The sequence below is a fragment of the Marmota marmota genome, unplaced genomic scaffold (assembly GCF_001458135.2).
Source record: "Marmota marmota marmota unplaced genomic scaffold, marMar, whole genome shotgun sequence".
In the NCBI taxonomy this organism is placed as follows: domain Eukaryota; kingdom Metazoa; phylum Chordata; class Mammalia; order Rodentia; family Sciuridae; genus Marmota; species Marmota marmota.
Genome location: NW_026000026.1, coordinates 60232834 through 60247330, shown reverse-complemented (window position 1 = coordinate 60247330; position 14497 = coordinate 60232834). Strand labels below are relative to the sequence as shown.

The 14497-nt window shown below is 33.5% G+C and overlaps 1 protein-coding gene across 1 annotated transcript in view; it reads right to left on the bottom strand.

Annotated features, from left to right (window-relative positions):
- Pam (peptidylglycine alpha-amidating monooxygenase) overlaps positions 1 to 10712 on the bottom strand; it is a 287901-nt gene extending 277189 nt beyond the window's left edge. Inside the window, exon 1 of the mRNA XM_048811491.1 lies at positions 10696 to 10712. The gene's annotated coding sequence lies outside the window, so the exon portion shown is untranslated. The remainder of the gene's footprint in view (positions 1 to 10695) is intronic.
- Between the last annotated feature and the right edge of the window lie 3785 nt (positions 10713 to 14497).

Genomic DNA, 14497 nt, shown 5'->3' with positions numbered 1-14497 from the left:
AACTGGAACATGTAAAAATGCATATGGCCAACAGTTATATGAAAAGTGCTCAAGTCACCAATGTAAATTAAAATAATGATTACTATTTTATACTTCTCAAATTGAGAGTTTAAGAGAAATGAAACAAGTGTTCTCCCATAGAGCACTGCAGAAGTATAAACCCACATGATTTTTTGAAGGACAAGCTAGCATATATGTATCAAACACTGTGAAAAGTGTTCAAACCCTCTAACTTAATTTAACTTCTAGAAATTTATTTTCAGGAAATAGAGATAAGCAAAAGGCAATCTAAAATATTTTCATTATAGTGACTTTTACAATAATAAAAAAAATCTAAAATCCCAATAATAGAGGATTAAGTACAGACAAAACAAAATGCAGTGCAGCTACTTAGAAGGCAGCTGTAAAAGAACATTTAGTGATATGAGAAAATGAACTTTATCTAATGCTCACTGAAAAATGCAGGCTATAAAATACAATAAACATGATCTTAATTTTACATCTCCCAGCTTTATATCTATCTCTGTATGTGTTCACATATACATGGACAGAACAATACAATGTATAAACAAATGTTTAGCACTGGGTGGTAAAATTATCGATAATCGAAAAACCATTGTTCTGTTTGTGGTTTTTATTTTTGTATTGGCCGATTTTCCACAATGAACAAGTATAATTCAAGAAAACAATGGAGGAAAATATAATTACTCAGAAAAATGAAACCTAACTTTTTATTCAGGTGCAGTTTCTCATATCTAGAGGTAACAATACTAATAACAATGAAAATTACATTCCTGCAAGAAGCCAAAATTGACCCAATGCCTTCAGAAATGCAGCCATACAAAGCAGTGATGTCGAACCTAATACCACACTATTAAGATAGCATCCCTCCCTCTACTCAGATCTATTCTCAGGAGAATAGTCAAATCACCCTCATAACCACCAGAGACTTAGGGAAAGCCTCCATCGTAATAAAGTAAGTAACAACATGGCCAGGAGTCCCAGTGTAATCTCTCTAAATTCTTTGTACATCCATAAAATGGAGGATAATAGCACTCTTGATCCTGGACACAGTTTTGGAATCAAACTAGCTGTTCATTTCTCAGGTATTACTCTTCTTTTATCAACAACAATTTTTGGTGTATTTTACAACAGCTAATACACATTAGCTTTTATAATCTAGTGTATTGCATGTTACCTTTTTTATGTTCTTGTTGTTGTTTGTTTATTGATTTGACCTTTTCTGAACTACTCACTAAGGATGTGAATAGAGTTGAAGAGTTACAGTTAAGCTGATGGCTTTGCATAGGAAGCTATGCCTATAACTTCTGGAAGAAGTATCAATCAGCAACTATTTATTGAGCATTTTCCATGTTCAAAGAATTATGGGAATTACTTATGGGAAAACCATTCCCCAGTTCATATACAAGATAAGGAAGCTGTATTTTTAACAAACTTAATCTAACTATATAATATGAATAATTAGCTGACCCTTAAATTTGTCTTGTTAATTTCTTCTCTAAATCACTGGAAGCATTTATTACTTTATAAATTTCATTTTTGTAAATTTTGCTTTTTATATTCTGGTAAGGCATACTTATCCTAAAATTTATCATTTTAACCATGTTTAGCTATACATTCAGTGTCATTAAGTTGTGAACCCATTACCACTATCCATTTTCAGAATGGCTCATCTTCCCAAACCAAAACTGTACCCATTAAAAAATAACTCCCCATTCCCTTGGCCTTCCAGCCCTTGCCAGCTAGCATTTTATTTTCTATCTATGAGTCTAACTATTCTAACTACCTCATGTAAGGGAAATCATACTATGGTCTTTCTTTTGAGCCTGGCTTATTTAAATTAGCATAATATCTTCAACGTTCATCCACGTTGTAGCAGATGTCAAAATTTCATTCTTTTTTAATGTTTAATAGTATCGAATTCTATGTATATACCTCATTTTGTTTATGTACCATCTGTTGATGGACACAGGTTGTTTGCACCTTTTGGCAATTGTGAAGACTGCTGCAATAAGTACACTGGCTTATACATATCAATTTGAGTCCCTGTTTTCAATTCTGGGGGCATAAACCCAGATATGGAATTACTGGTGGAGTTTGCTTTTAAAAACAAATTTAAATGAACATTTTTTGACGTTTGAAAACTTAATTATCATCAAATTTAGTCTTCATATTGAGTTTTTAACAGGAAAAGAATTGTTTTCTTTCATTGTATATTTTGAAAACTCAAAAGTAAAAGTACTATTTATACATATGACTTAAAAGTACTGTTTATACCTATATTTATGATTTAATGTAAATTTCCCAATAATGTCAGTGCTTTTTATAGAAAAGTTTATTACTCTGTAGAAACGTCATCCTTCAATATTCATCATGTCCTGACACCTACATAGTTCCTGTTAACTTCTGATGGTGTCAACCATCAGGGCACTTAACCACCAAACCTCTGTCCTCACAGGCTGTGATGTTCCCCTTGAACTACTAATACATTCTTATCTTCACTTTCCAGATAACACACACATATTTTACTAATGTCACCACCATGCTCATAATTTTGCTGTTAAGATAGTAGTTACTTAATAAGAAGAATTCCAGCTAAAGGGAATAAGAACAAAGTAACATGCTTCAGATGAAATTATGACCCTCTCCAAACATAATATTTGATTTGATACCACCTTAAAAAACACATATAACACAGCTGGCTCATAATACAAATGTTATGATCTGTTACCTGGTGGTGTCACAAAAGGATTCTACTATACTTTTAAAAAATGAGCATTCTGTGAACTTTCTTAAATTATGTAAATATAAGTAAGGCATTTTGTCTCTCTTGTGGGTGAAAATAGGACGTAAAGCCACAAAGTAATTATTTTTAATTCTTAACTGTGAATTACTGACCACTTGTGAAGAGAAATGTAGTTTCTATTGAAAAGAAAAAGAGTTATTATGCCTTGCATACGATCTATAACTTTTGAGACTGCAGTGGCATGATGAAGTTATTAAAGTCTTTCTGACAAAGTAAAGACCATAATAACTCACTGCCACCTTCATCAAAGCTGATGAGTTATGGAGTATATGAAGGGTAATTACCCTTCAAATAAAGTATGTGGGCAGTTTCTTATTATAAATTTTTATTTTAATACATAAATTGTCACACCTTGTTAACAAACAATTTAAAGCAGGCTGAATTATGTGATTAAATTATAAAAGAAAATTACATTGTATTTGTTCATTTCTCATCCAAGACATCAAACATATGATTTCTGTTACTAAAAAGTCATTGGAGCTGTATACATGCAATGAACTGAAATAGGACTTTCCTTAACTATTTTTACAGTGAGGAAGAGTAAAAGAGGTGACATGATTTTAATAAAAAACAAATTAATCTATTTTACCAAACCTACCAACAGTGATAGTAGCAACCTAAAATCTACCATTCATGTACCATTTAATAAATTCCAACCCATGTATTCACTATGCAGGCTAAATCATAACTTTAAAAGTCTCTGATTCTTTAGACAGGGCTATAAATAAATACTGGGAATATTCAACATTTCCTGAAAATAGATAACATTATTCTTTAAATCTCTGTAAAGTCATATAATTGGTTGAATTTTCCCTTCATTCACCAAGGGATCCATGCCTCTGAAGGGAACCACAGGAGTATCATGAAAAATGGATTTCCTTGCTGAGAGTTGCAAAATGGTTCTCTCTCATAGCAAAATGATTGGGGTCCTTGTTTATGCTTAGTGTTAAGTCCTTAGAGGACAGAGCAGCATATTTTACTGAGGCCAGGAAATGTGTTCCAACCATGGGGCAGTGTCAGAATTTAAGAACTCCAAGTTAGCACAGAATAGTGGTAGCCATATTTAGAACAGGACTGGATCTTGGACCAATTAAAAAATTGTGTGGATACTGTAGGGTCTAGACATACAAATACCAAGAGCTACATCTAGTCCTCTTCTGCCAGCTCCCCATCCCAACTGAAATAGGTTGAAAAAATGTGATTGTGAAACTGTTTTGAGAAGGATGAATAAACAGTTAAAGTGAAGCACTTGTCCTGGCCTTTCCATCAGCATAACGATTTGGAGACTAAAGGAAGATTTCAAGTGAAATTGAAATCATTATAATTCAAGAGCAGTGATGAACAGTCTTAATTTACAAATCTCAGATGGTAGAGTGCACTTTCTCTCTGCTTCCAGAGGCACTGCCTTCTTGTTACACTCTATGGGTCAACTGTATCTGTTGAGATTCATCATTATTATCATTATTACTACCACTAATAATCACATTATGCTTGACGGTTTTCTTTCTTAAAACTTTTGATGCTTAATTTTTCCAATATATTCTTGACTTTTATACCACACATCAAACTAGTAGTTATTTGCTTGTTCCTGTAAATTATTGATTTGCTACTGACTATGCTCAGAATGAAGATGAATAAGTGAAGAATCTGAGCCTAGTACCTTCCTGAGCCCCCAACTTTGAGCTAAAAAATAATTGTCTAAACTGAAAGGCAAATTTTAATTTCTATATAGTTAGGAATTATATGACTTCTTTTTGGTGCATCTCTACATTTTCTCCATGGAGGGACTGAATTCCTCAGAAGACTCATCCAGAAACAGGCAGGGCACAGGGCAAGGGGGATTCTGATGGAGTCAAGTGCATGGTCCATGGCCCACACACTTGCAGAACCCAATGGTTCAAAATTCATTTCCTACAAATCCAGTGGTTTGTAATCATTACCATTAATATTGCTATTAATAGCAACAACTTAGAAAATAAAACTAAATGACATAAAAATTTCAATATTAATAACTGCAAATTTATTATTATTAATGATAGTAAAAACTTACAGTTAATGATAGCCAACTAAATACTCAGCACTTTTCAAAGTACTTTTATAGGTATTAACTCATTCAATTCTTATAAAAACCCTAGGATGATAATATTAAATTCTCTGTTTTGCATAGGACCAAACTGAGGCACAAAAAGCTTGAGTAACCTGTCTCACCTTCTGTGTGTTCTGTGATGGTGGTGATGGGGGCGGGCGGGGTAACTCAGTCTGGCTCCATAACCTGTGAAATTAATCATTATAAAAAACTGCCTCCTTTAATAGCTGCAATGCAGAATTTATTCTTGTTTTTTCTTTCTCACTTCTTTCTCCGAAGATGGATGTGTTTGGTATAAATTTGACCCAAGAAAGAACAATAAGTTTACATAAAGTAAATTTTGTTTTACCATAATTCTGCTAACATAGTTTACAAATTCTACCAATTACTAAAAATAACTTCATACAAATAATCCAAATGTAAGGGACCATATTTTTGTAAAAGGTGCAATATCTTTGGCTCAATTTGAAAGGAATCAAACATGTTTAAAAATTTAGTACATGCACTGTATAATCATTTGAATGGATGATTTTTAAAAATTTAAATACAAAGTAAGAACTCTCAACTCAGTCCCCATTTGTTTGCAAAGCAGAATTTTGAATTTGATCCAAGAGCAAAAGTAAACCATTCAAGTGTTCCTGCAATTAGGTCTTTATGAGGCTGTCACCCTCCAGCAGGCATCTTCCCCTCTGACCAGAACCCTCAAATGCTACATTCTGAGCCCAGGAGATGCCTGAAGACTTTCCTGGGAGTAAGTGGCACAGAGGTAATTTTGAGAGAATCGCTTTCTAGATGCTCAGTCTTCATTTATATTCTTTCCTAAAACTCAACAGCCTGAGAAAGAGTCTGGAACCTGCAAATTCCCTTTTCCTACCCCAGCTTTCAGGCTTAATTTTACTATTCAGTTTGTCTCACAGTGGAAAAACTGTAAGTGGCCCAAGTAAAGGGATGATTCTAAACACTGGTGTTGTTAGTTAAAAAATGAACAGCTTTAACAACAGGGAAACACAATTATTAACAGCTTAGATGAGTTTTAATCTTTGCTTTTCCTGAAAGTAAAGGTGAAACTATGCAACAATTATTTAAAATAATTTGTGGTGATAGAATACTCAATAATATTTGTCCTATGTTATTTAGGATATAATCATACCAAAAATTATTTGTTACCTGAATTCAAATTTTACGAGGCATCTTCTCTTTATGTTTGCTAAATCTGAAACACTACCCACATTTTAATTTTGAACTGGACCCCCAAATTATGTAGCTCATCCTGAGCTGATGACAAATTTAAACATAACTGAATAATATAGGAGACACCAGTTGATATCATCTTTAAAAACTTTCTCTTCATTTGGGCTATATCCCTGCCTTTATACACACGCCTACAAACACACACACACACACACACACACACATACACACACACAGAAATATAAATATATCCTGGCATACAATGTTCCTACCAAGTTTTCATCTTTGAGAAGGTATAAAGGGCTACTGCCAACTAAAAACTAAAAACCTGGGCATGAATGCTTGTTGGTGTCTCAGATACAACAGCAAATTGAAAAGTGAAACAGAATAAAAAGAACTTAAAAAGGAGATTTTTCATGAGAGCACCATTTCTACAAAGAACAGTGATTGAATTTTAAAAAAAGAAAGTCAACATCATACCTGTACCAATATCACTAGCAATAAATAAAAATTTTTAAAAAATTGTTTTTAGTTGTAGTTGAACACAATACCTTTTTTTTTAAATTTTTATGTGGTGCTGAGGATGGAACTCAGTGCCTCACATGTGCTAGGCAAGCACTCCACCGCTGAGCCACAACCCCAGCCCCAAGCAATAAATAAAATTTGAGAGAGAAAGAGAACAGGCACTTATGAAAGGCAGAACTTAATTGATTCTGGCTTTTCTACTACCTGCAACTTAAGAACTTAATATTGACTTTGGAAATATTTCTAAACCTGTGATGCTATTTTCTTTTTAAATATCATGTCTGAAATGTTTGCATCCACTTCTCATTTCTCAACAAATATAGATTTTTTTTTCTTCAAATGTCTTACTGAACTAAGGGTTGGATTTTTTTCTTTTGTATAGCTGTCAATCACATATATTATTTGTGTCTATTGCAAACTCATTTTGCAATAAAGGATTTCAAAATCTTCTCTCCTTCCTCTTGGGGAAAAACAAAGGGTGAAACAAATAAGGAAAATGACTTTATACAATCCTTTCATTTCTGATCCTGATTCCTTCCTGCTATGAACTTCATACCACAGCTCTCCTTTACTGTGCTTCAGAGATGAAAGAAGCTCTTATATCCTATAAAAAGCAAGTTCATCTTTGGTGTAAATGTTGTAGAAGTGTGAAGAATGATTTAATCTTTGAAGAAAATATAATGCATTCTGAAAGAGTTCAGGTTTGAAATTCTCCAAATGTTTGAGGTCCTGAGAATGTCAATTGCAAGGACAGGATATGATATCAATCTATTCTTCAGTTCAACACTTAAGGCTTGACACAAGAAGACAGGAGTAGGTGGCCAACAACAGACTGCCCAGCTTCAGATCCTAGCTCACCCATTTACCCTCATGACCCCAGGCAGGGTTTTAAACTCTTAGTACCTATTCTACATGAATGGAATGATAATTACATTATTTATTTCATAGGGTTGTAAGCATTAAAAAGGTATGGGGCTTAAAATAAAATCTAGTCCACAAGAAGAGTTGTTACTACATCAGCACTAAAAGTATTTCTGGGCCTAATCAATAAATGCAAGTCCCTATAGATAGTAGTTAACATTCTTGTTTATTTATCTTGGCATGTGTAATAAAGATCAAAGATTTTTTTTAATGTTATTTTTTTCTTTTATTTCCTGTCAAGTTTCAATGCTTGCAGAACATTAAGAATATTTTACAAATATAGCCTGGTTGAGAAGCATTGCATTGTGTTATAAAGAGCAGCACAGGGGCATTTAATACATGAATTAAAGTCCCAGCTCCTAAGTAAGCTGTGACTGTACTTTAGCATTTAGTTTTTTCTCATCTGTAACATGAGAAGGTACCCAATGAATTTCTAATATTTCCTGAGGAAATAAAATTCTGATTTTGTAACCTTTAACATTAATGTCCAACTTGTCAGAAAGAAATTCAGTGAACTTCTACTTACCAAATGACCTTCTTGAAGCGGTCTTTCTTGAAATTCCAGTTCCCTATGAAATTTATCATCTTATATTGTAAATACTTCCTACCCCTCTAAAGCCAGACAATAAAATAATCCCAGTGTTAAATGACCAGAAAAAAAAAAACAATGAGGAATTATTAAAAGCTCCCCTTACTAGGTAAGCCTTGCAGAAAAAAATTAATGTCTGTTACTGTGGTATGAAAGTTTTTAATCCACATTAACAAATATTGTATCATTCTAATGACAGATTTTTGATGCTGGTAGAGACCTCAGAGTAGTGCTTCTCAACCCTGGGGCAATTTTGCCTCCCAGGAGATATCTGACAATATCTGAAGTCAGATTTTTGTTATCATAGGTTAGGAAGTACTCTGGCAGCTACTGGGTAAAGGCCAGGGACTCTGTTAAACACCCTCCAATGCACAGAAAACTCCCTACAATAAATGTTGAAAGTGCTAAGGTGGAGAAACTCTGCCTTAGAGCAATGTTTTTATCATTAGGGGGAGGGGGCTACAACCTCCTGTTGGGTGACTCAGAAATCTAGTTGTTACAGCTGGTATGGGGAGAGTGCTGATGGCCTGAGAAGGCAGAAATTCAGTTCAGACACACCATGCAATGTTCAAGATAATCCTTCTGAATGAAGTACTCTACTACACCCGCTCAACTCTCAGAGGGCCCATGAATTATATAAGTGATAATCTGATCCTAAATCCGAATTCTATTTCATAAACATGAAGAATTTTTTTGCATGATTTAAAAATCCTTATGTTTAGAAATGAAACTGCTGTGTAAATCAAAGGAAGACAGTATTTTGTTTAATTTGAAACTCTGCCTAGAGTTTCTCATCATTTTGGGAAAAAAATCACATCAGCAACAATAATGCCATTTGTGGTATTTGAGCAGCCAATAAAACAAAGATGCATCCATCTGCATGGGTGGCGCTGTTGTATACTCTGTGGGTCTATCTACAGGCACAAGCTTCTGAACACTTCATTCTATTTTTCAAATAACTAAACATTTACATATTAAAATATATTATCTTATTATAAACTACTTTTATTTCTCTTATATTACAATTAAGGATTATGGAGGCAGTTTTTTATATATGGGTTTCATTTCATGGTAGTCCAGAGGGCACTGAAACACTATTAAAAAAGGAGTCATTGTTTGGATCTAGTAAGGTTGAGGATCTCTGTTTTATACAGGTTACCCTCTTTCACTTTATGGAAGCTGAGTGAAGCCCAGAGAGGAGTCCTCAAGATTGTAATGGCAAGTCCAGGGGGTTTCCCAGGACAGCACATTCTCTTCTATTCTGATCTTGTATACATCCTATCAGTAGATCTCTGAGTACTGAGGCCTGCCTGATTCAAATTCGTACAAAATATTCCTTCCAAAAACACAACATAAACCTGCCCTGTACAGCATCCGCATATAGAATATTACCATGGGAACCATGACAAGGACAAACCAAGAAAGCTGTCATCACCAATCCACCAGGAAAGCAAGCTTCATTCATTTTGTTGTTTGTCTACACAATCTTTTTCCATGTAAAAACAAACTAAATGAAAACGAGAATGACTCATTTCAGAGGTTTGTAATTTGGCAAGATTAAATCACCACAGGTCTAAAGTTTCCTTTGGAACAAGATGCCACAGACCAGGCTTTGGAAGGAAAACAATAATAATCATCTACTTGAACAGTCCCACAACTCATTTTATCCATTCATATGGGGTCCAGTTTTCATTTCACTCTAAATGCCAGGGAGACCAAATGCCAGTTTTGATTACTCTGACTCCTTAATATGATTTTTGGTAATATTACAATCTCCTTCCTGAAACCTTAATTTTCCCTCTTGTTTACTTGTTAGGCAAATGTTAATTGAGTGCTTCTTGTTTAAAATACTGGGCAGAATGCTAGAGGGAATTACAAAGTAGAAGACAAACTGTCTGCCTTTGACAATGTTACCACCTAAGAAGGAGACAGAACAAATATAAACACATAAACACAATAGGGCAAAATCAAGGAGACTGTAGAAGAGCAATATGCAAGTACTAAAGAAAGCAAATCAAATCATAGGAAAGACTAGTGGGGAGATGAGAGCTGACAGGCAGTGAGCTGACAGGGAGATCTTCCAAGTCTCCTTTTTAATTTTCTGTAATTTAGGCATTTTCCCTTTTTCTCTTTAGTGGGGATCCAAGAGGTGTTTACTTGACGTCCACCCTGCTTATGCTCAAGATGGTAAAATTCCATTCATGTGTGAAGTCACAGGTAACAGAGTGCTGCTATAAGAAGAAATGACCCCAGGTCTCTTTTGGGCAGACTGAAATTTGACAGATGACCTTTCATTTACAACATCACAGAAGCAAAATAAACAGAACCATTCCAGATTAATCTCGAATCTAGCAAAACAACTTTCCTTCTTCTTTTGCTTTCATCTATAAAAATGAAAAACAGTAATTTCAGTGACCTATACTTTGCAGGGTAAACGAAAAAGGTCTTAAGTCAATATAGTCTCTACTTCTGGGGGTGGGAAATACCTTCCCATAGTAAAATAGGCCCTAAGACAACACTCCTTGTTCTTCACATATTTAAGTATGAATCACTTACCTCTCAGCTGGAAGGTTGTTTTTTTTTTTAAATGCATTTCACCGATAGACGCCTTCTGGGAAGGAAAAAACACCTAATTTAGGTTCATTTTTAAAGTCTCTAGAAGTATCATTTTCTGAAACAACTAGGTCAATGTTTTTTTTCAAGAACACCCACTTTAATACTAATTTTCCATCTAAACTTTTATTCATTCAACTAATATTTATAGATTACCTGTTAGTTCCAGGGACCTGGTAGAAACCACAGCCTAACAAAGATTCAGTACTAGAGTGGACAGACATAAGGACTAGGGAGAAAATACATTATTTGTTAGATAATAATAACAAATTCTATGGGAAAAAGAAGGAGTAGACAAGAATTAGAGACGAAGGTTCGCAATTTTAAGTAGCGTAGTAAAAGTAGTTCTCAATTAGAAAGTGATTTGAATTATTTTCAATTCATAGAAAACTCTCCTTTTTCTTTAAATTCCAAGTCAATTCACAAGTTGCATTATGTTTCTAATTTATATTACTATATTTTATTGCTACATGGTGATCTTAAAAAAAATATTTATTAAATAAAATGAAGTTCCATAAACAGAAAACTAATGCACAATAAAAATATGCCTCCTACCAAAAAACTATTCTGCACATCTGCAAAACAAATTATAAAATATAGGGATGCAAGAGAGAAGAAGTGACTCCTTACAAAATAAAAACAAAAAAACAACCTCACTAAAGATGTAGTTATAAGAAATGTGTCAGATACAGAAAAACAATTAAATTTTGCTGAGTCTTATAAACTACCCATACAACAATGTCAAATACATATTGTTACCCAGTGTGGTAATATTACCAAATATCCTGGGGACTCTTGAAATGATCTGAACAGCACACTTAAAAAGGCTAAAGTTAACTCTTATATATTTTTTACCAAAATATTTAAAAAATTTCAAAGACAGAACTTTTAAAGGAACACAAAATTCTTTCTATTACACCAAACAAAACTACTTGTAGAGCAGATTAGTGTCATATTGATGACCCTACTTTAAATTTTTTTTCAAGCTCTATTACATTCAACCAAATTGCCTAGAGTCGAATAAATATAGTATTTGAAATCAGCCTGGAAGAAATGGTTATTCAATTGATGATGTTGAATGAATTTGGAAAATCTCTGGTAGGAATATACTTAGATACTTACATGGTGATATACATACAATTAAATTCTAGGATTAAATAGTTCAGTATAAAATGTGACATTATAAAACAACTAGAATAAATACATAGGCAAATATTATCTGATCTTGGAATGATAATATTTCATAAAAATAAAACAAGATAAACATACTAAATTTATCTTCAATAATTGAATTACTGAAAGGTTATCTTTAGTAATTGAAATAAATAAAAATGAAAACCTTGTATCTATTTAAAATCCACCACATAAACCACATCAATGTTTATAGCAGCGCAATTCACAATATCTAAGCTATAGAACCAACCTACATGCCCTTCAACAGATGAATGGATACAGAACATGTGGTATATATACACAATGGAATATTACTCAGCCATAAAAAGAATGAAATTATGGTATTTTACAGTAAATGGATGAAACCAGAGACTATCAAGCTAAGTGAAACAAGCCAATCCCAAAAATCAAACGCCAAATGTTCTCTGTGATATGTGAATGCTACACTCAATTAGGGATGGGAAAGAAGAATAGAAGTTCACTGGATTAGAAAAGGGGGAATAAAGAGAAGGGAGAAGGAAGGGAATAGGAAAGATAGAATGAATTGGACATAACTTTCCTATGTCAATGTATAAATTGACAATCAGTGAAACTCCACATCATGTACAACCACAAAAATAGATCCTAATCAGAATTAGTTACACTCCATGAATGTTATAATATGTCAAAATACACTCTACTGTCATGTATATCTAAAAATAAAAATAAATTTTTAAAAAAATATGGCTGGGTGCAGAGGCACATAACTGTAATCGCAGTGGCTTGGGAGGCTGAGACAGGAGGATCATGAGTTCAAAGCCAGCCTCAGCAAAAGCAAGGTGCTAAGCAACTTGGTGAGACCCTGTCTCTAAATAAAATACAAAATAGGGCTGGGGATATAGCTCAGTGGTTGAGTGCCCCTGAGTTGAATCCCCGGCACACACACACCCAATTTTTTTTAAAAATAAAAATAAATAAATAAATAAAATCTACTGCATAAAAAGATAGGGCAGGACAAAAATGAACTGCAAAATACCTGACAATGAATGGGTTGATAGCCTTAACACAATTTATAAATAGCTCTTGTGAACCAATATGTAAAAAACAAACATAGTAATGTAGAAGTAACAAAAATAAAAAAATTAAAATGTTCAATAAACACATGATAAAAACTGCTCAATCTAAATAGTAATTAAAGAATAGTTACAGTGAGCCACAGACTATTTATTCAATCTACACATTGTTCAAACCATTAAAGTTCATATTAATTTTTATATTCTCACAGCTGTTTGAGATGGAAAGAAAAATTTCCTTTGTTATCCAGATTTAAAACACAGAGTCACAAAAGGGTCTCCTTTCAAGGCCAGACTCACTTCAGAGCTGCTCTCTTAATTACTCCTTACTCTGTCTCCATAAATAAAAAGAAAGGGAAAGTATCAAAGTTGTCTAGGACAGGCCTCCACCACCTAGGCCCACAAGTCAATGCCCTGCAGCTGTTATTACAGTGTTCAAGCTAAAACTGACAGGTTTCCAAATCACTGAAGAAACATTTAAAGAAGAATACTTTGTGACACATGAAAATTATAAAAAGTTTAAATTTTAATGTCCCTCAATAAGGTGTTGTCAATGTGTCATGAATGGCCACTTTTGTGCTATAATGGCAAAGCTGTATAGTTATAGCAGAGACCATGTGCAGCCTGCAAAACCTAAAATATTTACCCATTGATTCTTTACAGAAAGTTTGCTGATTCTCTATATGGGGTATGGTAAATGGGGTTTTCTGCATTGTCATGGCAAATGGCAATCAAATATAACACAAAGCAAGAACTGTATTTACTTGTTGGCAAGGTAATTCTAGTTTATCACAAAAAAATGCAAAATTCATAGATTATTTTATATAAGAAAAAAACACTGTAGCAGGGATGGAGATGTAGCTCAGTGTTATAGCACTTGCTTATTATGTGCAAGGCCCTGGGTTCAATTCCCAATATAGCAAAATAATCAATCAATCAATCAAAAAAAATGTAACAGTGTAAATCCAGAATATGGGACTCCATGTACTATAGTTAGGTCTGGGATTAGGAAGCATGGGATCTAGGCTTAAATACTGAGCCAATGTCTCAACTTGCCAGGGTATAAAAAAGCTTTCCAACTTTGCAGGTAACATCCATTAAAACTGGTATTTCTGAAGTCTTATTGTTCTAACCTTAAAATTATTAGTATCAATTTTTTAACATTTCTTTAAAAAGACATTATTTAGGTTAAATCACATGAAACTGCAGATACTCAAATGTTTATTATTTATTAATACCATGATATCAAAAGACTGATACAAATTAAACATACATTCCATCTCAAGTGAGGATGAACCTAAAATTGATAGTTTGTTTTTAGCAAAATAATATCTATCAAAAAAGTTACTATAGTTGCTCAAATTGTATTTGTTTCATAGTTTGTTTGACATTTAATTGGTAAATGGTTTACTTTATAACTATGTAAGTTCTATTAAGTAAGACATTTATTCCATGTTTGAGTATATTTAAGTAACATTTTGACAAATGTAATTAAGTCAAATTGGAAGTAAGAATATTTC